Source organism: Protopterus annectens, chromosome 7.part0 (genome assembly GCF_019279795.1).
Source record: "Protopterus annectens isolate FY-2018-M chromosome 7.part0, PAN1.0, whole genome shotgun sequence".
In the NCBI taxonomy this organism is placed as follows: domain Eukaryota; kingdom Metazoa; phylum Chordata; order Ceratodontiformes; family Protopteridae; genus Protopterus; species Protopterus annectens.
Window position 1 is genome coordinate 774,065,005 of NC_056739.1, and position 27,966 is coordinate 774,092,970.

A 27,966-nucleotide genomic window follows, 5' to 3' on the forward strand; every position below is an offset into this window, starting at 1 on the left:
GTCAGATCACGAGCCAACTGGTCCCATGCCTCTGCCCTATATGCTCCCCATGAGACCTGGCCCTGCATGAGTTGGGCCTCGTGATGATGGACAAGGAGCCAGACCATGTATCTGGACTCCTCAACGCCCCAACGCTGTGCTCGAAAGCAACGTCCCTCACCTACTCCACTCATTCTGATTGCAGCTCTGATCTACAATCGTTTCTGCTGTGTATTCCCGCCTATGGGGCTTATATATGCCGATTTTCCCGCACATTTCTCTGATTGGCCGTTTGGAATTGTATCTACTTCACTGAAAATGCTTTATCATGCTCCATTCTGGATTTTATCCCATATATATGCTAGTTCTGCATTCCTAGGTATTGCTGTCATGGCTTAGTGGTTTAGTACCTTGACTCTAGTGCATGGTATCCTGGGTTCGAATCTGGCAACTGATTTTTGATTTTCCTGACAGAAATGAGTTGAGACCTGTCAATCAAACATGCCAAAAGCACTTTTAAGCACTTAAAACCAGGTCTGCGCTGCTTATGCTGAGCTAATGCATGCGCACTGGCAGTTAGCTTGTGGGGCGCCGCAAACGGTGTGCGCTGGGATAAACCTTAATTGGCTAGTGACACACATGTTCAGCTAAGCACAGCTAGTTGCAAACAGTTTCACTCTGTTAAACCGATGCCTAGCAACAGGCACGCAGTTTGCAGCTTTTAAACACTACTCAGCTACGGGCACTGGCCTCACAGCAGCTTAGCTATCAGTACATTTCTGACTATTTTTGTTATTGTGTTACTTCAGAATATATGCTCCGTTTCATTCCATTTTACAAAAGGGAATACATTTACATGTGTACAATACTGTCAGGGGGCTTTTTAGTGCTTATTTACAAAAAAAAAAAAAAGGTTGTTGTGGGGACTCGAACCCTGCCTGCCTATTCTTAGGCCGGCAACTCTACCGCTAAGCTATTACTTCTTGGATTGCTTTGCATATTTAGTTCTTATATCCTTTTCCACTGATTGCTAACTGTGATTGCGCTAGTAGCACACCCATAAGCACATAGTAGCAAACATTTACAGGGTTTTAAAAAAAAAAAAGGTTTTAATTTAATTCTATTACATCTCTTCACTTTATACAGTGATGGTCTATCGGGGCATGTGTTGTGTAGTGTGTTTATGCACATTTCCATGGCCTCTCTCGTGGCTGTTTACTTTCAGCCATTCTAGTCTTCCGGGGGCGTGTCCGCTTGCAGGGCTTAGCCTACTGACACGCTTCTACCTCTCTTACACGGACCGTGTAAGAGTTACTAGTGTGATTCAGCATGCCTCATGCACCTCATGCATATGCATGACATGCTGACATCACACAGTTTCACTGCAGCCTCCGTGTAAGAGTTATAACTCTTACACGGAGGCTTCCTGAATCTGGCCCAATGACTTTTCCCTCCTCCGAAACAGTTAGCTAACTTAGAAACATTTAGTGACAGCATTTAAAATAGACTAAGGGATCCCCCCCAAAACAGCTAGGTAACTTGCAAACATTAATTGCCGTCATCTGCAGTAGACTAGGGGATCAACCCTCCCTGAATCACTTAGCTAACTTAGAAACATTTAGTGCAGTCAGCTGAAGCAGAGTAAAGGATCTCCCGCCCAAAAGAGTTAGATAACTTACAAGCATTTAATTTCATCATCTGAAATAGACTAGGGGATATCATCTCCCCAAAAACAGTTAGCTAACTTACAAACATTTAATGTCATTATCTGCAGTAGACTAGGGGCTCTCCCCTGAAAAAGATAACTTCCAAACATTTAATGCAGTCATCTGCAGTCGACTTTGGGATCCCCACCAAAACAGTTTTCTAACTTTGAAGCATTTAGTACTCTCATCTACAGCAGACTAGGGGATTTCCACCCTGAAACCGTTAGATAACTTATAAAGATTTATTGCCATCATCTGCAGTAGAATAGATAATCCCCCATGAAACAGTGAGATAACTTACAAACATTTAATGTTGTCATATGCAGTAGACTAAGTGATCTCCCCCTAAAACAATTAGATAACTTGCAAAGATTTAATTCTGTCATCTGAAATAGACTAGGGGATCTCCAAAGAGAGTTAGATTACCTAGAAAATTTTAATGCCATCATCTGCAGTAGACTTGGGGATCTCCCCCAGAAACAGTTAGCTAACTTACAAACATCTATTGACTTCATCTGCAGCAGACTAGAGGATTACCCCCTGATATAGTTAGATAATTTATGAATATTTAGTGCCGTCATTTGCAGTAGACCAGGTGATCTCCCCCCCCAAAAAAAAAAACAGTTAGCTAACTCAGAAACAATTAGGGCCCTCATCTGAATTAGACAAGGGGTTCTCCCCAATGAAACAGTTAGATAACTTATAAGCATTTAATGCCATCATCTGCAGCAGACTAGCGGATCCCCCCAAAACAGATAACTTACAAGCATTTAATCCCATCATCTGCAGTAGACTAGGGGATCACCCCTCCCTGAAACACTTACCTAACTTAGAAACATTTAGTGTCTTCATCTGAAGTAGATTAGATTATCTCCCCCCCCAAGAAACATTAGGAAAGTTATAAACATTTAATGCCATCATCTGCAGTTGACTAGGGATTGTCTCTCTGAAAAAGATAACTTACAAACATTTAATGCCGTCATCTCCAGTTGACTGGGGGATCCTCCTGGAAACAGTTAGATAACTTACAAGCATTTAACACTTGGCATCTGCGATAGATTAAGGGATCTCCTCTGTGAAAGGTTCATAGGTTCATAGGTTGGTACTAGGCTATTGGCCCTAGGGCCTATACAAGCCTAGCCATAACAATTCCCTGGCTATTTCTTCCCACACTATTTACTTCCCTGGACCCCTGTCTATCAGGGAGACTGACGTGATCCCCGGGGTGAATTTCCTTTCTCCCATCCAGTCGTCAATGTTCCTTTTGAAGAGGGCCAAAGAGGTGCTCTGCTTGACATGTATGGGCAGTCTATTCCAGAGTCTGGGGAGTCTCTGGGTCAGGAACCTATCCCTCCAGCATGTTTTGTTTATTGTGATGACAAGGTTTAGATCCTTGGAGCATGTGGCTCTGAGGGATTGGGATTTCTTTAAGTGTAGCATGTCCAACAGATCTGGGTTTGACATGGCCTTGTAATGCTAAGCAGGATCTCTGAGTAGACGATATGCGACATGGTATAGCTGGAGTTTTATAAGGCAGTCAGCATAGGGCATCTGCTTTAGGCCAGTGATTCTTTTAGTGAGGTATTTCTGTGGCCTTTCCAGTTGTTGCAGATGTCTTGAGAGGTACATACCAAATGAGGCATTGTATTCTATAATGGGTCTAATGAGGGATGAGTACAGTGGGACAATGACCTCCTGATTTCCTGACTGTTGTGGCAATCTGGTTATCGAAGGTGAGACCACTGTCCACTTGTGTCCCTAAGTGTCTTATCACATTTTCGGTGTTTAGTGTACTGCCACCTATGTAGTAATTCACAGGTACATGTTTTCTCCCAAAGGGGATAACTATACATTTCTTGGCATTGAGCTTGAGCCCATGGCTCTGGCACCAAGCATCTGTTTCTGTAAGGCACTTTTGTAGAGTATCCACATCATTTGGGGATTCAATAATAGTTCTATATTGCAGTCATCTGCGAACTTTGTTAGCCAGAGAACTTTAGTGATGGCCTGTACTTCAGAGAAGTAGATGCCAAACAAGAGCGGTCCCAGGACTGAACCCTGCAGTACTCCACTTGTCACTTGTCTGGAGTTGGATTTGGAGTCAGCTACTTTTACAGTGTGGGTTCGGTCAGTAAGCCAGTTGGCAACCTATTGAGTGATGTAGGGATTAATGCCCAGCTTAGTAAGTTTATCTATGATTCCAGAGCGGGGGATGGTGTCAAAGGCCTTGGCAAAGTCCAGATAGGCTGTGTGGACTGCCTTACTCTCGTCCACGGCTCTGGAGACTGATTTGAAAAAGTCAGTCAGGTTCAGGAGACAAGATCGGCCCTTCACAAACCCAAACTGGGTGGGGTCCAGTGTTTGAAGGTTGTCAATGTCTTTGTTTATAAGTTCCATGATAATACATTCCATGGCCTTGCAGATCAGGTTTGTCAAACTGATGGAGCAGTAGTTCCCAGGATCCAAGGTGGATCCCCCCTTGTGGAGTGGGATAACTGTAACTATGCACCACTCAGTGGGCACAAAGCCTGAGGTGAGGGTATGATTAAACATGACACTTAGGTGAGGTGCCAGTTCATTTTGTAGTTCATGTAGTACACAGCCCGGGATGTCATCTGGTCCCATGGATGCTGTATTCTTAACTTTGGTGAGTGCATTTTTTACCTGTGTGGCCATTATTACCAGAATTTGGCAATCTTCCAGTATTAAGATGGGCCGTTTAGGGGGTGAGGGGGGTGTTAAAGTTAGCATTGAATCGATCTGCCAGAATATTGGCAATATCCTTGGAATCAGTATATTTAATGCCATTCTGTTGTAGCTCAGAGCAGATCTGAGCATTGCCATTTAGATTCTTAACATAGTTATAGAATGCCTTGTGGTTGTCTTTAGAATCTTTGGTAATTTTATTTTCGTAACTAGCTTTGGAGTATTTTATGAGGGATCTCAGCTTCTTACTGAGGCTGGTAAGGGAGTTTTTTGCATCCTGGGATTTTTCTCTTTTCTGCAACAGTTTCTTTCTTTTGTTGTAAAGTTTGTTTATGGCAGGATACCACCAGATTTGCTTCCTTTTTTTGGAGGAGAGCATCGTGGTTCTATTTGGGATGGCACGATTCATACATGAGTGGATGTGCTCATACAGTGCCTTCGTGTAGGACTCAGCAGTCGAACTTTCAGTTCCCGTCTGCATGGGTGTCATGAAGTTTGTCACTTTTGACTTGAGTAGCATGAAGTTGGCTTTGGAGAAGTTTTTTATGGAGGTTTCCTTACTGGGGGGTGGGGGTGCGATGTGTATGTTACGGGCGATTACCTTATGGTCTGACCTGACCAATGAGGGGGTGACCATAGGTGTGGAGCATCGATTTTCCATGTTGGTAATGACCAGGTCTAGGACATTGGAGCCCCTGGTGGGACTATGGATTAGTTGATCCAGGGAGTTGGAATTTATGCATTCCAGGAACAGTTGGGTAAAAGTGTTGGTACACAAGTAGTTTTCCCAGTTAATGGCAGGGTAGTTAAAATCACCCAGTAGTAGGGTGTTTGGTTGTATCTTAATATTTTCCAGTATGTTTAGAAAGGTGTAGTGAGAATCTTGGGGCATGGTTGGGGATCTGTAGCAAGCTACAATTTGGATTGCAGTCTTACCTAGTGTTAGTTGCACATGGAGAATTTCAGACGCATTGTGTTGGGCAACTAGCCTGGTGGTGTGAATATCCTTTGTGAATATGGACACTCCTCCACCTTTAGTGTTTCAATCCTGGTTTGGTGGCCAAAAAGTGTAGTAAGAGTTGTAGCCTGGTATTGCAGGGGTGCTCTCTGTAGCCTTGAACCAGGTCTCAGTTACTGCACATATATCGATGTTCTCCATTTTTAGGAGTGCCTCGAGAGAGTGCATTTTGAGGTTTAGACTTCTAGCATTACCTTCAGATTTTGCATGCTTGTACCTGTTACAGTGGTGGTTTTCTCCTTTGAACTTTGCCTAAAAAAGGCACTATAGGGGCCTAGCTAGATAACTTGTAAACATTTAATGTCCTCATCTGCAGTAGACCAAGGACTCTTCCCCCTGAAAATGTTAGACAACTTACAAACATTTAAGGCTGTCATCTGCAGTAGACTAGAGGATCTCCCCCTGAAACAGTTAGATAACTTACAAGCATTTAATGCTCTCATCGGCAGTAGACTTTGGGATCCCCCCCCCCCGAAACAGATAACTTACAAACATTTAATGCTTGTCATTTGCAGTAGACTATGGAATATCCCCCAATACAGTTAGCTAAGTTAGAAACGTTTAGTGACGTCATCTGAAGTAGAATAGAGGCTCTCCCCCAGAAACAATTAGCTAGCTTAGAAACATTTAATGCCCTCATTTGCAGCAGACTATGGGATCACCCCCCCCGAAACAATTAGATAACTTACAAACATTTAATGCTGTCATCTGCAGTAGACATGGGGATCTCCCCCAGAAACAGTTAGCTAACTCAAAAACATTTAATGTTGTCATCTGCAGCAGACTAGGGGTACTCCCCCCTGAAACAGGTAGATAACATACAAACATTTAATGCTGCTATCTGCAGTAGACTAGGGGATCCCCCCCAAGACAGTTAGCTAACTTACAAACATGTAATGCCATCATCTGTAGTAGACTAGGGGACCCCCACCCTGATGCAGTTAGATAACTTACAAACATTTAATGCCATCATCTGCAGTAAACTCTCCCCTCTGAAACAGATAACTTACAAACGTTTATTGCCATCATCTGAAGTAGACTAGGGGATCTCCCCCGGAAACAGATACCTTACATGCCATCTCTGCAGTAGACTCTCCCCCCGAAAAAGACAACTTACAAGCATTTAATGCCATCATCTGAAGTAGACTAGGGGATCTCCTCTGAAACTGTTAGATAACTTACAAGCATTTAATACTATGATCTGCAGTAGACTAGGGAATCCCCCTCGAAACAGTTAGCTAAGTTAGAAATACTTAATGCCCTCAGCCAAAGTAGACTGGGGATCTCCTGCCCAAAACAGTTAGAAAACTTACAAAGATTTAATGCCATCATCTGCAATAGATGAGGGGATCTCCTTCTTGAAATTGTTAGATAACTTACAAACATTTTTTGCCTTCAGCTGTAGTAGACGAGGGGATCTCCCCCATAAACAGTTAGCTGACTTACAAACATTTAATGCTGTTATGTGCAGTAGACTAGGATATCTCCCACAGAAACAGTTAGATAACTTAAAAACATTTATTGCCTTCATATGCAGTCGACTAGGGGATCACCTCCAGAAACAGCTGACTTACAAACATTTAATGCTGTCATGTTCAGTAGACTATGGGTTTGTTCCCCAGAAACAGTTAGATAACTTACAAACATTGATTGCCTTCATCCACAGTAGACTAGGGTATCTCCCCCGAAACAGATATCTTATAAACATTTAATGCCGTCACCTGCAGTAAAACTAGGGGATCCCCCCAGAAACAGATAACTTACAAACATTTATTGCCATCATCTGTAGGAGATTTGGGGATCTTCCCCCCACCCCATGAAACAATTAAATAACTTGCAAACATTTAATGCTGTCATCTGCAGCTGACTCGGGGATCTTCCCCATGAAGCAGTTAGATAACTTAAAAACATTTAATGCCATGATCTGCAGTAGACTAGGTGATTCCCCCCTGAAACAGATACATACCTCTGAACCATACTGAATTCCTCGGTATTTACCCGTTTTGTGGGCAAAATAATGGGGTACTACGAATTCCTGAGTGGTCCCTACAATTCCCAAATTTTCCATTTAAAAATATTTTTTATCGAACTTGTTGCTGATGTCATCATGGCTGGGCCATGCATGATGATATCAACTTCGTCAGACAAACTGCCAGCCTGTCAGAATTCAGCTGAGGGCTGAAGGTTGTGTCTGTACTGTGTTTATTTACCTTTCTACATCTGTGTATGTTCGTATGTGCTGGTTGAACAACAGTGGGTGACCAGTGAACAGAACAGAGCACAATTCTCATCTTGAGATGTTTTTTTTGTTTTAAATAACATTTCAGTTAATGTTTTTACCATTAGTGATCCCCCTGGAGCAGTTAGATAACTTACAAACATTTAATGTCATCATCTGTGGTAGACTAGGGGATCTCCGCCCTGAAGGAGTTAGATAACTTACAAATGTTTATTGCCGTCATCTGCAGTTTACTAGGGGAACTCCCCTTGGAAACAGACAACTTACAAACATTTAAAGCTGTCATCTGCAGAGGACTAGGGGATCTCCTCTGAAACTGTTATATAACTTACAAGCATTTAATACTATCATTTGCAGTAGACTAGGGGATCTCCACCCCAAAACATTTAGCTAACTTACAAACATTTAATACTGTGATCTGCTGTAGACTAGAGGATCCCCCCCAAAACAGTTAGATAACTTAGAAACAATTCATGACTTCATCTGAAGTAGAGAAATGAAATCTACCCAAAAACAGTTAGCTAACATAAAAATGTTTCATGCCTTCATCTGCAGTAGACTAGGGGATCTCCCTCGGAAACAGTTAGCTAACTTAGAATCTTTTAATGTCATCATCTGCATTAGACAAGGAGAATCCCCCTGAATCATTTTGATAGCTTACAAGTATTTAATGCCATCATCTGCAGTAGACTAGGGGATTTCCCCCTCAAAACAGTTAGATAATCTACAAGCATTTAATGCCGTCATCTGCAGTAGACTAAGGGATCTCCCCCCAAAACAGTTAGCTAACTTACAAACATTTAATGCCGTGATCTGCTGTAGAATGCAGGATCCCCCTTGAAACAGTGAAATAACTTACAAACATTTAATGTTGCCATTTGCAGTAGACTAGGGCATCACCCCCCAAAACAGTTAGATAACTTACAAACATTTAATCTTATCATCTGTAGTAGACTAGGGGATCTCCAACCTGAAACAGTTAGATAACTTACAAACATTTAATGTCATCATCTGCAGTAGAATAGGGAATCTCCCCCCAAAACAGTTAGATAACTTAGAAACATTTCATGACTTCATCTGAAGTAGAGTATGGGATCTCCCCCCCGAAACAGTTAGCTAACATATAAACATTTAATGCCATCATCTGAAGTAGACTAGGGGATCTCCCCCAGAAACAGATAACTTAGAAACATTTAATGCCATCATATGCAGTAGAATAAGGGATCTCCCCCTCCAGAGAGTTAGTTAACTTAGAAACATTTAATATCAGCATCTGCAGTATACTTTGGGATCTCCCCCCGAAACAATTAGGTAATTTAGAAACATTTAGGACCATCATCTGAAGTAGGCTATGGATCCCCCCCCAGAAACAGTTGGATAACTTACAAATATTTAATGCTGTCATCTGCAGTAGACTAGGGAATTACCTCCATGAAGCAGTTAGCTAACTTAGGAACAATTAGTGCCCTCATCTGAATTAGACTAGCGGTTCTCCCCAACGAAACAGTTAGATAACTTATAAGCATTTAATGCCATCATCTATAGTAGACTAGGGCCACTCCCCCCTGAAACAGTTAAATCACTTACAAACACTTAATGATGTCATCTGCAGTAGACTATGGGATCACCCCTTGAAACAGTAACTTACAAATATTCAATGCTATCACCTGCAGTAGACTAGGGGATCACCCCTCCCCAAAATATTTGCCTAAATTACAAACATTCAGTGCAGTCAGCTGAAGTAGACTAAAGGATCTCCCACCCAAAACAGTTATATAACTTACAAACATTTAATGCCATCATCAGTAGTACACTAAGGGATCTCCCCCAAAAGAGTTAGATAACTTACAAACATTTAATGCCATCATCTGCAGTAGAGTAGGAGATCTCCCTCCCTGAAACAGCTAGCTAACTTAGTGCCTTCATCTAAAGTAGACCAGGGGATCTCCCCTCACAAACAATAGCTAAGTTACAAACATTTAATGCCATCATCTGTAGTGGACTTGAGGATCTTCCCTCTGAAAAAGATACCTTACAAACATTTAATACTGTCATCTGCAGTTGACTATGGGATTCCCCACTGAAACAGTTTACTAACTTTGAAACATTTAGTGCTGTCATCTGCAGTAGACTAGGTGATCCCCCTAGAAACAGTCAGATAGCATACAGACATTAACATTGTCATCTGCAGTAGAGTAAGGAATCCCCCCAAACCAGTGAGATAACTTATAAATATGTAATGCAGTCATCTGCAGCAGAATTGGAGATCTCCCCCAGAAACAGCTAACTTACAAGCATTTCTTGCCTTCATCTGCAGTAGACTAGGTAATCCCCCAAAACAGTTAGATAACTTACAAAAATGTAATGCTGTCATCTGCAGTAGACTAGGGATCTCTCCCCTGAAGCAGTTAGATAATGTACAAACATTTATTGCCATCATCTGCAGTAGACTAGGGGTTCAGCCTCCCCCCAAAAATAGTTATCTAACTTAGAAACATTTAGGGATGGGATTTGAAGTACACTAAGGGATCACCCCCCCAAAACAGCTACGTAACTTACAAACATTTATTCCCTTCATCTGCAGTAGACTAGGGGATCACCCCCTGAAACTATTGGATCACTTACAAGCATTTAATGTCATCATCTGCAATAGACTAGGGAACCCCCCACCAAAAAAAACAGGTAGATAACTTACAAACATTTAATGCAGTCATCTGCAGTAGACCAGGGGATCACCCCTCCCCGAAACACTTAGTTAACTTAGAAACATTTAGTTCAGTCAGCTGAAGTAGACTAAATGATATCCCACCCAAAACAATTAGATAACTTACAAACATTTAATGCCATCACCTGCAGTAGACTAGGGGGTGGTCTCCCCTCCAGTAAAAGTTAGCTAACTTACAAATATTTAATGCCATCATCTGCAGTTGACTAGGGGATCCTGACCAAAACAGTTTACTAACTTTGAAACATTTAATGTCATCATCTGCAGTAGACTAGGGGATCCCCCCCCAAAACAGTTAAATAATTTGCAAACATTTAATGCCGTCATCTGAAGAAGACTAGGGGATCTCTTTCCCAAATAGTTAGATAACTTAGAGACATTTAATGTCATCATCTGCAGTAGACTAGGGGATCTCCCCCAGAAACAGCTAACTTACAAACTTTTATTGCCTTCATATGCAGTAGATTAGGAGATCTTCCCCCTTAAACAGTTAGATAACTTACAAACATTTAATACTATCACCTGCAATACATTATGGTATCTCCCCCCAGAAACAGTATTTACCAACATTTAATGCCATCATCTGCTGTAGATCTGCTGTAGACTAGGGGATCTCCTCCCAAAACAGTTAGCTAACTAAAAAAGATTTAATGCTGTCATCTGAAGTAGACTAGGGGACCTCCCCCGAAACAATTAGATAAATTATAAATGTTTAATGTCATCATCTACAGCAGACTAGGGGATCTCCCCAAGAAACAGTTAGCTACCGTACAAATATTTATTGCCTTCATCTACAGTAGGGTAGGAAACTATTACATAACTTGCAAACATTTAATGCTTTCATCTGCAGTAGACTAGGGTACCCCCTCAAAGCAGTGGGATAACTTACAGACATTTAATGCCTTCATCTGCAGTAGGCTAGCGGATTTTTCTGCCTGAAACAGTTAGATAACTTACAAACCTTTAATGAAGTGATAACATTAGATTAGGGGATCTTCCCCAAACCATTTAGATAACTTACATTTATTACCTTCATCTGCAGTAGACTAAGGGATCACCCACTGATATAGTTAGATAATTTATGAATATTTAGTGTCGTTGTTTGTAGTAGACTAGGGGATCACCCCCCTCCAAACAGCTAGGTAACTCACAAACATTTATTGCCTTCATCTGGAGTAGATTAGGGGATCTCCCCCTGAAACTGTTGGATAACTTAAAAGCATTTAATATGATAATCTGCAATAGGCCAGGGATCCCCCCGAAACAGGTAGATAACTTATAAACCTTTAATGCCATCATCTGCAGTAGACCAGGGGATCACCCCTCCCTGAAAAACTTAGCTAACTTAGAACCAATTAGTGTAGTTAGCTGAAGTAGACTAAAGGATCTCCCACCCAAAACAGATAACTTCCAAACATTTTATGCCTTCATCTGGAGTAGACTAGGGCATATCACCCCTGAAAAAGATAACTTCCAAACATCTAATGCCATTATCTGCAGTTCACTAGGGGATCTTCCCCCAGAAACATTTAGCTAACTTACAAACATTTAATGCCATCATCTGTAGTCGACTAGGGTATCCCACTGAAAGAGTTTACTAACTTTGAAACATTTACTGCTGTCATCTGCAGAATACTAGGGGATTTCCCCCTTGAAACAGTTAGATAACTTGCAAACATTTAATGCCATCATCTGAAGAAGACTAGGGGATCTCCCCCCAAACAGTTAGATAACTTAGAGACATTTAAAGTCATCATCTGCAGTAGACTAGGGGATCCCCCCCCGAAACAGTTAGAGAACTTGCAAACATTTAATGCCGTCATCTGAAGAAGACTAGGGGATCTCCCCCCAAACAGTTAGATAACTTAGAGACATTTAAAGTTATCATCTGCAGTAGACTAGGGGATCTCTCTCAGAAACAGTTAGCTAACTTACAAACATTTATTGCCCTTATATGCAGTAGATTAGGAGCTTCCCCCTTAAACAGTTAGATAACTTACAAACATGTAATGCCATCATCTGCAGTAGACTAGAGGATCTCCCCCCTGAAAAAGATAACTTCCAAACATTTAATGACATCGTCTGCAGTCGACTAGGGGATCCCACCGAAATAGTTTACTAAATCTGAAACATTTAGTGCTGTCATCTGCAAAATACTAGGGGATTTCCTCCCTGAAACCATTAGATAACTTAAAAACATTTAATGTCATCATCTGCAGTAGACTAGGACATGTCCCTCCACAAAAGTTAGATAACTTACAAGCATTTAACTCTGTCATCTGCAGCAGACTAAGTGATCTCCCCCCACGACAGTTAGATAGCTTACAAAGATTTAATGCCGTCATCTGAAGTAGACTAGGGGATCCCCCCACATTTAGATAACTTAGAGACATTTAATGCCATCATCTGCAGTAGACTAGGGGATCTCCCCCCTTAAACAGTTACATAACTTACAAATATTTAATGCCGTCATGTGCAGCAGACTAGGGGATCCCCCCCCCGAAACAGTATTTAGTAACATTTAATGTCATCTTCTGCTGTTGACTAGGGGATCTCCCCCTGAAACAGTTAGCTAACTAAGAAACATTTAGTGCCATCATCTAAAATAGATGAGGGGATCTCCCCCTGAAACTTATAAACATTTAATGACGTCATTTACAGCAGAGTAGGGTATCTCCCCTAGAAACAGTTAGCTAACTTACAAACATTTATTGCCTTCATCTGCAGTAGGGTAGGGGATCCCACCCTCGAAACAGATAACTTACAAACGTTTAGTGCCATCATCTGCAGTAGACTAGGGAATTTTCCACCCGAAACAGTTAGATAACTTGCAAACCTTTAATGCCATGATCTGCAGTAGATTAGGGGATCTCTCCCCCAAACCAGTTAGATAACTTACAAACATTTATTGCCTTTATCTGCAGTAGACTAGGGGATCTCCCCCTGAAACTGTTGGATAACTTACAAGCATTTAATATCATCATCTGCAATAGGCTAGGGATCTCCCCCCGAAACAGGTAGAAACTTACAAATCTTTAATGCCATCATCTGCAGTAGATCAGGGGATCACTCCTCTCTGAAAAACTTAGCTAACTTAGAAACATTTAGTGCAGTCACCTGAAGTAGAATAAAGGATCTCCCACCTAAAACAAAACAGTTAGATAACATACAAATATTTAATGCCTTCATCTGCAGCAGACTAGGGCATCTCCCCAAAAAGAGTTAGATAATTTACAAATATTTAATGCCATAATCTGAAGTAGACTAGGGGATCCCCCCAGAAACAGCTAAATTACAAACATTTAATGCCATCATCAGCAGTAGACAATGGGATCTCTCACCTGAAAAAGATAACTTACAAATATTTAATGCCGTCATCTGCAGTCAACTAGGGGTCCCCCTAGAAACAGTTAGATAACTTACAAGCATTTAATACTGTCATCTGCAGTAGAGTAGGAGATCTCCCCTAGAAACAGTTATCTAACTTACAAACATCTATTGCCTTCATCTGCAGAAGACTAGGTGAGCCCTACAAAAACAGTTAGATAACTTACAAACAGTAGACTAGGGGTTTTCCCTCCTCCGAAACAGTTAGCTAACTTAGAAACATTTAGTGACAGCATTTAAAGTAGACTAAGGGACCCCCCCCCAAAACAGCTAGGTAACTTGCAAACATTAATTGCCGTCATTTGCAGTAGACTAGGGGATCAACCCTCCCTGAATCACTTAGCTAACTTAGAAACATTTAGTGCAGTCAGCTGAAGCAGAGTAAAGGATCTCCCGCCCAAAAGAGTTAGATAACTTACAAACATTTAATGCCATCATTTGCAGTTCACTTGGAGGTCTCCCCCAAAAGACTTAGATAACTTACAAGCATTTAATTTCATCATCTGAAATAGACTAGGGGATATCATCCCCCAAAAAACAGTTAGCTAACTTACAAACATTTAATGTCATTATCTGCAGTAGACTAGGGGCTCTCCCCTGAAAAAGATAACTTCCAAACATTTAATGCAGTCGTCTGCAGTCGACTTTGGGATCCCCACTGAAACAGTTTTCTAACTTTGAAACATTTAGTGCTCTCATCTACAGCAGACTAGGGGATTTCCACCCTGAAACCGTTAGATAACTTATAAAGATTTATTGCCATCATCTGCAGTAGAATAGATGATCCCCCATGAAACAGTGAGATAACTTACAAACATTTAATGTTGTCATATGCAGTAGACTAAGTGATCTCCCCCTAAAACAATTAGATAACTTGCAAAGATTTAATTCTGTCATCTGAAATAGACTAGGGGATCTCCCCCCCAAAGAGTTAGATTACCTAGAAAATTTTAATGCCATCATCTGCAGTAGACTTGGGGATCTCCCCCAGAAACAGTTAGCTAACTTACAAACATCTATTGACTTCATCTGCAGCAGACTAGGGGATTACCCCCTGATATAGTTAGATAATTTATGAATATTTAGTGCCGTCATTTGCAGTAGACCAGGTGATCCCCCCCCCCCCAAAAAAAAACAGTTAGCTAACTTAGAAACAATTAGGGCCCTCATCTGAATTAGACAAGGGGTTCTCCTCAATGTAACAGGTAGATAACTTATAAGCATTTAATGCCATCATCTGCAGCAGACTAGCGGATCCCCCCAAAACAGATAACTTACAAGCATTTAATCCCTTCATCTGCAGTAGACTAGGGGATCACCCCTCCTTGAAACACTTACCTAACTTAGAAACATTTAGTGTCTTCATCTGAAGTAGATTAGATTATCTCCCCCCCCCCCCAAGAAACATTAGGAAAGTTATAAACATTTAATGCCATCATCTGCAGTTGACTAGGGATTGTCTCTCTGAAAAAGATAACTTACAAACATTTAATGCCGTCATCTCCAGTTGACTGGGGGATCCCCCTGGAAACAGTCAGATAACTTACAAGCATTTAACACTTGGCATCTGCGATAGATTAAGGGATCTCCTCTGTGAAAGGTTCATAGGTTCATAGGTTGGTACTAGGCTATTGGCCCTAGGGCCTGTACAAGCCTAGCCATAACAATTCCCTGGCTATTTCTTCCCACACTATTTACTTCCCTGGACCCCCTGTCTATCAGGGCGACTGACGTGATCCCCGGGGTGAATTTCCTTTCTCCCATCCAATCGTCAATGTTCCTTTTGAAGAGGGCCAAAGAGGTGCTCTGCTTGACATGTATGGGCAGTCTATTCCAGAGTCTGGGGAGTCTGTGGGTCAGGAACCTATCCCTCCAGCATGTTTTGTTTATTGTGATGACAAGGTTTAGATCCTTGGAGCATGTGGCTCTGAGGGATTGGGATTTCTTTAAGTGTAGCATGTCCAACAGGTCTGGGTTTGTCATGGCCTTGTACGTTAAGCAGGGATCGCCTCTGAGTAGACGATATGCGACATAGTATAGCTGGAGTTTTTTAAGGCAGTCAGCATAGGGCATCTGCTTTAGGCCAGTGATTCTTTTAGTGAGGTATTTCTGTGGTCTTTCCAGTTGTTGCAGATGTCTTGAGAGGTACATACCAAATGAGGCATTGTATTCTATAATAGGTCTAATGAGGGATGAGTACAGTGGGACAATGACCTCCTGATTTCCTGACTGTTGTGGCAATCTGGTTATCGAAGGTGAGACCACTGTCCACTTGTGTCCCTAAGTGTCTTATCACACTTTCGGTGTTTAGTGTACTGCCACCTATGTAGTAATTCACAGGTACATGTTTTCTCCCAAAGGGGATAACTATACATTTCTTGGCATTGAGCTTGAACCCATGGCTCTGGCACCAAGCATCTGTTTCTGTAAGGCACTTTTGTAGAGTATCCACATCATTTGGGGATTCAATAATGGCTCCCATATTGCAGTCATCTGTGAACTTTGTTAGCCAGAGAACTTTAGTGTTGGCCTGTACTTCAGAGAAGTAGATGCCAAACAAGAGCGGTCCCAGGACTGAACCCTGCAGTACTCCACTTGTCACTTGTCTGGAGTTGGATTTGGAGTCAGCTACTTTTACAGTGTGGGTTCGGTCAGTAAGCCAGTTGGCAACCCATTGAGTGATGTAGGGATTAATGCCCAGCTTAGTAAGTTTATCTATGATTCCAGAGCGGGGGATGGTGTCAAAGGCCTTGGCAAGGTCCAGATAGGCTGTGTGGACTGCCTTACTCTCGTCCACGGCTCTGGAGACTGATTTGAAAAAGTCAGTCAGGTTCAGGAGACAAGATCGGCCCTTCACAAACCCAAACTGGGTGGGGTCCAGTGTTTGAAGGTTGTTAATGTCTTTGTTTATAAGTTCCATGATAATACATTCCATGGCCTTGCAGATCAGGCTTGTCAGACTGATGGAGCAGTAGTTCCCAGGATCCAAGGTGGATCCCCCCTTGTGGAGTGGGATAACTGTAACTATGCACCACTCAGTGGGCACAAAGCCTGAGGTGAGGGTATGATTAAACATGACACTTAGGTGAGGTACCAGTTCATTTTGTAGTTCATGTAGTACACAGCCCGGGATGTCATCTGGTCCCATGGATGCTGTATTCTTAACTTTGGTGAGTGCATTTTTTACCTGTGTGGCCATTATTACCAGAATTTGGCAATCTTCCAGTATTAAGATGGGCCGTTTAGGGGGTGAGGGGGGGGGTAAAGTTAGCATTGAATCGATCTGCCAGGATATTGGCAATATCCTTGGAATCAGTATATTTAATGCCATTCTGTTGTAGCTCAGAGCAGATCTGAGCATTGCCATTTAGATTCTTGACATAGTTATAGAATGCCTTGTGGTTGTCTTTAGAATCTTTGGCAATTTTATTTTCGTAACTAGCTTTGGAGTATTTTATGAGGGATCTCAGCTTCTTACTGAGGCTGGTAAGGGAGTTTTTTGCATCCTGGGATTTTTCTCTTTTCTGCAACAGTTTCTTTCTTTTGTTGTAAAGTTTGTTTATGGCAGGAGACCACCAGATTGGCTTCCTTTTTTTGGAGGAGAGCATCGTGGTTCTATTTGGGATGGCACGATTCATACATGAGTGGATGTGCTCATACAGTGCCTTAGTGTAGGACTCAGCAGTCAAACTTTCAGTTCCCGTCTGCATGGGTGTCATGAAGTTTGTCACTTTTGACTTGAGTAGCATGAAGTTGGCTTTGGAGAAGTTTTTTATGGAGATTTCCTTACTGGGGGGGTGGGGGTGCGATGTGTATGTTACGGGCGATTACCTTATGGTCTGACCTGACCAATGAGGGGGTGACCATAGGTGTGGAGCATCGATTTTCCATGTTGGTAATGACCAGGTCTAGGATATTGGAGCCCCTGGTGGGACTATGGATTAGTTGATCCAGGGAGTTGGAATTTATGCATTCCAGGAACAGTTGGGCAAAAGTGTTGGTACACGAGTAGTTTTCCCAGTTAATGGCAGGATAGTTAAAATCACCCAGTAGTAGGGTGTTTGGTTGTATCTTAATATTTTCCAGTATGTTTAGAAAGGTGTAGTGAGAATCTTGGGGCATGGTGGGGGATCTGTAGCAAGCTACAATTTGGATTGCAGTCTTACCTAGTGTTAGTTGCACATGGAGAATTTCAGACGCATTGTGTTGGGCAACTAGCCTGGTGGTGTGAATATCCTTTGTGAATATGGACACTCCTCCAGCTTTAGTGTTTCGATCCTGGTTTGGTGGCCAAAAAGTGTGGTAAGAGTTGTAGCCTGGTACTGCAGGGGTGCTCTCTGTAGCCTTGAACCAGGTCTCAGTTACTGCACATATATCGATGTTCTCCATTTTTAGGAGTGCCTCGAGAGAGTGCATTTTGAGGTTTAGACTTCTAGCATTACCTTCAGATTTTGCATGCTTGTACCTGTTACAGTGGTGGTTTTCTCCTTTGAACTTTGCCTAAAAAAGGCACTATAGGGGCCTAGCTAGATAACTTGTAAACATTTAATGTCCTCATCTGCAGTAGACCAAGGACTCTTCCCCCTGAAAATGTTAGATATCATACAAACATTTAAGGCTGTCATCTGCAGTAGACTAGAGGATCTCCCCGTGAAACAGTTAGATAACTTACAAGCATTTAATGCTCTCATCGGCAGTAGACTTTGGGATCCCCCCCCCGAAACAGATAACTTACAAACATTTAATGCTTGTCATTTGCAGTAGACTACGGAATATCCCCCAATACAGTTAGCTAAGTTAGAAACGTTTAGTGACGTCATCTGAAGTACAATAGAGGCTCTCCCCCAGAAACAGTTAGCTAGCTTAGAAACATTTAATGCCCTCATTTGCAGCAGACTATGGGATCACCCCCCCCAAAAACAATTAGATAACTTACAAACATTTAATGCTGTCATCTGCAGTAGACATGGGGATCTCCCCCAGAAACAGTTAGCTAACTCAAAAACATTTAATGTTGTCATCTGCAGCAGACTAGGGGTACTCCCCCCTGAAACAGGTAGATAACATACAAACATTTAATTCTGCTATCTGCAGTAGACTAGGGGATCCCCCCCAAGACAGTTAGCTAACTTACAAACATGTAATGCCATCATCTGTAGTAGACTAGGGGACCCCCACCCTGATGCAGTTAGATAACTTACAAACATTTAATGCCATCATCTGCAGTAAACTCTCCCCTCTGAAACAGATAACTTACAAACGTTTATTGCCATCATCTGAAGTAGACTAGGGGATCTCCCCCGGAAACAGATACCTTACATGCCATCTCTGCAGTAGACTCTCCCCCCGAAACAGACAACTTACAAGCATTTAATGCCATCAACTGAAGTAGACCAGGGGATCTCCTCTGAAACTGTTAGATAACTTACAAGCATTTAATACTATGATCTGCAGTAGACTAGGGAATCCCCCTCGAAACAGTTAGCTAAGTTAGAAATACTTAATGCCCTCAGCCAAAGTAGACTGGGGATCTCCTGCCCAAAACAGTTAGAAAACTTACAAAGATTTAATGCCATCATCTGCAGTAGACGAGGGGATCTCCTTCTTGAAATTGTTAGATAACTTACAAACATTTTTTGCCTTCAGCTGTAGTAGACGAGGGGATCTCCCCCATAAACAGTTAGCTGACTTACAAACATTTAATGCTGTTATGTGCAGTAGACTAGGAGATCTCCCACAGAAACAGTTAGATAACTTAAAAACACTTATTGCCTTCATATGCAGTCGACTAGGGGATCACCTCCAGAAACAGCTGACTTACAAACATTTAATGCTGTCATGTTCAGTAGACTATGGGTTTGTTCCCCAGAAACAGTTAGATAACTTACAAACATTGATTGCCTTCATCCGCAGTAGACTAGGGTATCTCCCCCAAAACAGATATCTTATAAACATTTAATGCCGTCATCTGCAGTAAAACTAGGGGATCCCCCCAGAAACAGATAACTTACAAACATTTATTGCCATCATCTGTAGGAGATTTGGGGATCTTCCCCCCACCCCATGAAACAATTAAATAACTTGCAAACATTTAATGCTGTCATCTGCAGCTGACTCGGGGATCTTCCCCATGAAGCAGTTAGATAACTTAAAAACATTTAATGCCATGATCTGCAGTAGACTAGGTGATTCCCCCCTGAAACAGATACATACCTCTGAACCATACTGAATTCCTCGGTATTTACCCGTTTTGTGGGCAAAATAATGGGGTACTACGAATTCCTGAGTGGTCCCTACAATTCCCAAATTTTCCATTTAAAAAAATATTTTTTTTATCGAACTTGTTGCTGATGTCATCATGGCTGGGCCATGCATGATGATATCAACTTCGTCAGACAAACTGCCAGCCTGTCAGAATTCAGCTGAGGGCTCAAGGTTGTGTCTGTACTGTGTTTATTTACCTTTCTACATCTGTGTATGTTTGTATGTGCTGGTTGAACAACAGTGGGTGACCAGTGAACAGAACAGAGCACAATTCTCATCTTGAGATGTTTTTTTTTGTTTTAAATAACATTTCAGTTAATGTTTTTACCATTAGTGATCCCCCTGGAACAGTTAGATAACTTACAAACATTTAATGTCATCATCTGTGGTAGACTAGGGGATCTCCGCCCTGAAGGAGTTAGATAACTTACAAATGTTTATTGCCGTCATCTGCAGTTTACTAGGGGAACTCCCCTTGGAAACAGACAACTTACAAACATTTAATGCTGTCATCTGCAGAGGACTAGGGGATCTCCTCTGAAACTGTTATATAACTTACAAGCATTTAATACTATCATTTGCAGTAGACTAGGGGATCTCCACCCCAAAACATTTAGCTAACTTACAAACATTTAATGCTGTGATCTGCTGTAGACTAGAGGATCCCCCCCAAAACAGTTAGATAACTTAGAAACAATTCATGACTTCATCTGAAGTAGAGAAATGGAATCCACCCAAAAACAGTTAGCTAACATAAAAACGTTTCATGCCTTCATCTGCAGTAGACTAGGGGATCTCCCTCGGAAACAGTTAGCTAACTTAGAATCTTTTAATGTCATCATCTGCATTAGACAAGGAGAATCCCCCTGAATCATTTTGATAGCTTACAAGTATTTAATGCCATCATCTGCAGTAGACTAGGGGATTTCCCCCTCAAAACAGTTAGATAATCTACAAGCATTTAATGCAGTCATCTGCAGTAGACTAAGGGATCTCCCCCCAAAACAGTTAGCTAACTTACAAACATTTAATGCCGTGATCTGCTGTAGAATGCAGGATCCGCCTTGAAACAGTGAGATAACTTACAAACATTTAATGTTGCCATTTGCAGTAGACTAGAGTATCACCCCCCGAAACAGTTAGATAACTTACAAACATTTAATCTTATCATCTGCAGTAGACTAGGGGATCTCCAACCTGAAACAGTTAGATAACTTACAAACATTTAATGTCATCATCTACAGTAGAATAGGGAATCTCCCCCCAAAACAGTTAGATAACTTAGAAACATTTCATGACTTTATCTGAAGTAGAGTATGGGATCTCCCCCCCGAAACAGTTAGCTAACATATAAACATTTAATGCCATCATCTGAAGTAGACTAGGGGATCTCCCCAGAAACAGATAACTTAGAAACATTTAATGCCATCATATGCAGTAGAATAAGGGATCTCCCCCTCCAGAGAGTTAGTTAACTTAGAAACATTTAATATCAGCATCTGCAGTATACTTTGGGATCTCCCCCCGAAACAATTAGCTAATTTAGAAACATTTAGGACCATCATCTGAAGTAGGCTATGGATCCCCCCCAGAAACAGTTGGATAACTTACAAATATTTAATGCTGTCATCTGCAGTAGACTAGGGAATTACCTCCATGAATCAGTTAGCTAACTTAGGAACTTTAGTGTCATCATCTGAATTAGACTAAGGGCCCCCACCCCGAAACAGTTAGATAACGTGCAGACATTTAATGCATCATCTGTAGTAGACTAGGGAATTCCCCGAAGCAGTTAGATAACTTACCGATATTTAATGCTGTCATCTGTAGGAGACTAGAGGATCTCCCCCCAAAACAGATAATTTACAAACATTTAATGCCATCATCTGCAGTAGACTAGGGGATCTCCCCCCCAAAAAAACAGGTTGCTAACTTAGGAACATTTAGTGCCGTCATGTAAATTAGACTAGAGGATCCCCCTGAAACAGTTAGATAACTTACAGATATTTAATGTCGTCATCTACAGTAGATTAGGGGATCTCCCCCCCAAAAAGTTAGCTAATTTAGAAACATTCAGTGCCATTATCTGAAGTAGACTGCAGGATCTCCCCCTAAAAAATAGATAACTTGCTGCCATCTGTAGTACACTAGGGGATTTCCACCCCCAAAAAAGTTGGCTAAAGTTGGAACATTTAGTGCTGCTAACTGAAGTTGACTAGGGGACCCCCCCAAAAAAAAATAGTTAGATAACTCACAAACATTTAGTGCCTTCATTTGTAATATGCTAAAAGATCTCCCTCAGAAACAGTTAGATTATTTACAAACATTTAATGCCATCATCTAAAGTACACTAGGGGATCTCACCCAGAAACAGTTAGCTAACTTAGAAACATTTAGTGTCGTCATATGATGTAGACAAGGATATTTCTTCTCTCCTTAAACAGCTAGATAATGTACAAACATTTAATGCTTTCATTTGTAGTAGAGTAGGGGATCTCCCCTGAAACTGATAGATAACTTACAAACATTTAATGCAGTCATCTGCAGTAGACTAGGGGAGCCCCGTTCCCCCAAAACAGCTAGTTAACTTAGAAACATTCAGTGCAGTCAGCTGAAGTAGATTAGCGGATCTCCCTCAAAAACAGTTAGATAACTTACAAACATTTAATGCTGTCATCTACAATAGACTAGGGGATCTCACCGTGAAACAGCTAACTTAGAAGCATTTAATGCTGTCCCCTGCAGTAGGCTAGGTGATCTCCTCACAGTAGCAGATAACATTTAGTGCAGTCATCTAAAGGAGACTAGGGGATCTCCCCCACAGAAACAGATAACGTATAAACATTTAATGCCATCATCTGCAGTAGACTACGGGATCACCCCCATGCCACAGTTAGCTCACTTAGGAGCAGTTAGTGCCATTATCTGAATTAAACTACGGGATCTCTCCCACCCAAAACTGTTAGATAACTTGTCATCTGAATTAAACTACAGGATCTCTCTCACCCATAACTGTTAGATAACTTGCAAACATTTAATGCCATGATCTGCAGTAGACTAGGGAATCACCCCCCATGACACAGTTAGCGAACGTAGGAGCAGTTAGTGCCATCATCTGAATTAAACTACAGAATCTCTCCCATCCATAACTGTTAGATAACTTGCAAACATTTAATGCTGTCATCTGTAGTGGACTAGATGATCCCCTCTAAAACAGTTAGATAACTTACAAACACTGAATGCCATCATCTGTAGTACACTAGAGGATCACCCCCCTGAAACAGATAACTTACTAACATTTAATGCTGTCACCAACGATAGACTACGGGATCTCCCCCGGAAACTGTTAGATAACGTGCAAACATTTAATGCCATCATCTGCAATAGACTAGGGTATCTGCCTCCAGAAACATTTAGCTAACTTGCAAAAATTTACTGCCTGCATCTGCAGTAGGATAAGGATTCTCCCACCTGAAGCAGTAAGATAAATTCAAAAATTTAATGTCATCATGTGCAGTAGACTAGGGAATCACCCCCATGAAACAGTTAGCTAACTTAGGAACTTTAATGTCGTCATCTGAATTAGACTAGGGGTTCCCCCCTGAAACAGTTAGGTAATGTACAAGCATTTAATGCCGTCATCTGCAGTAGATTAGGAGATCTCCCCTCCAAAAGAGTATTTACTAACATTTAATGCCATCATCTGCAGTAGACTAGGGGATCTCCCCCAGAAACAGTTAGCTAACTTACAAACATTTATTGCATTCATATGCAGTAGATTAGAAAATCCTCCCCCCTTAAACAGTTAGATAACTCAGAAACATTTAATGCTGTCACCCGCAGTAGACTAGGGTATCTCCCCCAAGAAACAGTATTTACTAACATTTAATGCCATCATCTGCTGTAGACTAGGGGATCTCCCCCAAAAACAGTTAGCTAACTAAGAAAGATTTAATGCTATCATCTGAAGTGGACTGGGGGACCTCCCCCCCAAAACAATTAGATTACTTAGAAATGTTTAATGTCGTCATCTACAGCAGACTAGGGGATCTCCCCAAGAAACAGTTAGCTACCTTACAAATATTTATATCCTTCATCTACAGTAGGGTAGGGGGTCTCCCCCTGGAAACAATTAAATAACTTACAAACATTTAATTCCTTCATCTGCAGTAGAGTAGGGGACCCCCCCAAAACAGTGAGATAACGTACAAACATTTAATGCTGTGATCTGCAGTAGATTAGGGGATCTCATCCCAAACCAGTTAGGTAACTTACATTTATTGCCTTCATCTGCAGTAGACTAGGGTTCACCCACTGATATAGTTAGATAATTTATGAATATTTAGTGTTGTTTGCAGTAGACTAGGGGATCACCCCCCCCCTCCAAACAGCTAGGTAACTCACAAATATTTATTGCCTTTATCTGCAGTAGATTAAGGTATCTCCCCCAGAAACTGTTGGCTAACTTAAAAAAATTTAATATGATAATCTGCAATAGGCTAGGGATCCCCCCGAAACAGGTAGATAACTTACAACCCTTTAATGCCGTCATCTGCAGTAGACCAACGGATCACCCCTCCCCAAAAAACTTAGCTAACTTAGAACCATTTAGTGTAGTAAGCTGAAGTAGACTAAAGGATCTCCCACCCAAAACAGTTAGATAACTTCCCAACATCTAATGCCATCATCTGCAGTTGACTAGGGAACCCCCTCCCCCAGAAACAGTTAGTTAACTTACAAACATTTAATGCCATCATCTGCAGTAGACTAGAGGATCTCCCAGCTGAAAAAGATAACTTCCAAAAATGTAATGCCATCACCTGCAGTCGACGAGGAGATCCCACCGAAAGAGTTTACTAATTTTGAAATATTTAGTGATGTCATCTGCAGAAGATTATGAGACCCCCCCTGAAACCATTAGATAACTTACAAACATTTAATGCCATCATCTGCAGTAGACTAGGGGATCTTCCCCAGAAACAGTTCGCTAACTTACAAACATTTATTACCTTCATATACAGTAGAATAAGAGATCTCCTTCCTTAAACAGTTAGATAACTTACAAATATTTAATGCCATAATCTGCAGCAGACTAGGGGATCTGCCCCCCAGAAACAGTATTTACTAACATTTAATGTCATCATCTGCTGTGGACTAGGGGATCTCCCCCTGATGCAGTTAGCTAACTAAGAAACATTTAGTGCCCCCATCTGAAGTAGACTAGGGGATCTCCCCCCAAAACAGTTAGATAACTTGTAAACATTTAATGCCATCATTTACAGCAGAGTAGGGGATTAGCTAACTTACAAATATTTATTGCCTTCATTTGCAGTAGGCTAGGGGATCCCCCCTGAGATAGTTAGATAACTTACAAACATTTAATGCCATTGTAGAGTAGGGAATCCCCCTTGAAACAGATAGCTAACTTAGAAATATTTAATGCCCTCAGCCCAAGTAGACTAGGAGATCTTCCACCCAAAACAGTTAGATAACTTACAAGCATTTAGTGCCATCATCTGCAGTAGACTAGGGGATCTCCTCCTTGAAATTGTTTGATAACTTACAGACATTTTTTGCCTTCAGCTGCAGTAGACTAGGGGATCTCCCCCAGAAACAGTTAGCTGACTTACAAACATTTAATGTTGTTATGTGCAGTAGACTAGGGGATCTCCCTATCTAACAGATAACTTACAACATTCAATGTGATCATCTGCCGTAGAGTAGGGGATCTCCCCCAGAAACAGTTAGACAACTTAAAGCACTTATTGCCTTCATAAGCAGCCGACTAGGGGATCTATCACCTGAAACAGGTAGATAACTTACAAGCATTTAATGTCATCTGTAGTAGACTAGGGGTTTGTCCCCCAGAAACAGATAACTTACAAACATTGATTGCCTTCATCTGCACTAGACTAGGGTATCTCCCCCATGAAACAGATATGTTACAAACATTTAAAGCCATCATCTGCAGTAAAACTAGGGGATCCCCCCCAGAAACAGATAACTTACAAACATTTAATGTCATCATCTGTGGTAGACTAGGGGATCTCCACCCTGAAGGAGTTAGATAACTTACAAATGTTTATTGCTATCATCTGCAGTTTATTAGGGGAACTCCCCTCGGAAACAGACAACTTACAAACATTTGATGCTGTCATCTGCAGTGGACTAGGGGATCTTCCCCTGAAACAGTTAGATAACTTACAAACATTTAGTGCCATCATCCAAAGTAGACTAGGGGATCTCTCCCGGAAACAGATAACTTACATGCCATCATCTGTAGTAGACTCTCCCCCAAAACAGACAACTTACAAGCATTTAGTGCCATCATCTGAAGTAGACTAGGGGATCTCCTCTGAAACTGTTAGATAACTTACAAGCATTTAATACTATCATTTGCAGTAGACTAGGGGATCTCTACCCCAAAACATTTAGCTAACTTACAAACATTTAATGCCATCATCTGCAGTGGACTAGGGGATCTTCCCTGAAACAGTTAGCTAACTTACAAACATGTATTGCCATCATCTGCAGTGGACTAGGGGATCTCTCAATCTGAAACCTTTAGATAAATTACAAACATTTAATGCCATCTTCTGCAGTAGACTAGGGGATCTCTCCCATAACTGTTAGGTAACTTACAAGCATTTAATACTATCATCTGCAGTAGACTAGGGGATCTCCCCCCTGAAACAGTTCGATAACTGACAAACATTTAATGCCGTTATCTGCTGTAGAGTAGGAGATCTCTCCCGGAAACAGATGACTAACATCACATCATCTACAGCACACTCTCCCCACGAAACAGACAACTTACAAGCATTTAGTTCCATCATCTGAAGTAGACTAGGGGATTTCCCCCATAACTGTTAGGTAACTTACAAGCATTTAATGCTATCATCTGCAGTAGACTAGGGAATCTCCCCCCTGAAACAGTTAGATAACTGACAAACATTTAATGCTGTTATCTGCAGTAGAGTAGGGAATCACTCTCGAAATAGTTAGCTAACTTAGAAATATTTAATGCCCTCAGCCGAAGTAAATTAGGGGATCTCTCGCCCAAAACAGAAAACTTACAAACATTTAATGCCATCATCTGCAGTAGACTAATGGATCTACTCCTTGAAATTGTTAGATAACTTACAAACGGGTCTATATTAGAACACCGAACATTTAAAATGTCGAGTGCTCTAATTTCGACCTGTTTTCAGCGAACGCTGAAAATATCGAAGAAAGAAAACCAAATTTTTTCCTAGGGAAAGAATTCAGTTGTCCGTTTCTGTTGCTTTGGTATTTTCAGCGCTCTGGTGGAAAGTTACGGGTTGGGTTCAGGTAAGTGTGCGATTGTGTGGATGTGACAGTTAGGGCAGGTTAGGTGAGTTAGGGTTATGGCGCGGGTCAGGTAAGTGTACGATTGTGTGGACGTGAGGGTTAGGGTGGGGTAGGTGAGTTAGGGTGCGGGTGAGGTGACTGTGCGATAGTGATGGACCTTAGGGTTGGGGTTTGGGTTAAGGTAAGTGGATAGTTAGTCGAGTATGTATAGTTTAGTGTAGGGTTAGGTGTAAGAGTTTAGGTGTATGCGTGTGGATTGCTGTTTGTTTGGTGTGCTTGTGTTGTGTGTATGTGTTTTGGAACAGTTAATTTTTTCTCTAAGAAAAAAAATTTGCTGTTCTGAATGTTCGATGTTTAGTATTTTTGATCGGTAGGGTTTGATATTAGAACACTCGACATTTTGAATGTTCGGTGTTCTAATATAGACCCCTTACAAACATTTGTTGCCTTCAGCTGCAGTAGACTAGGGGACCACCCCCAGAAACAGTTAGATAACTAAGAAAGATTTAATGCTATCATCTGAAGTGGACTGGGGGACCTCCCCCCCAAAACAATTAGATTACTTAGAAATGTTTAATGTCGTCATCTACAGCAGACTAGGGGATCTCCC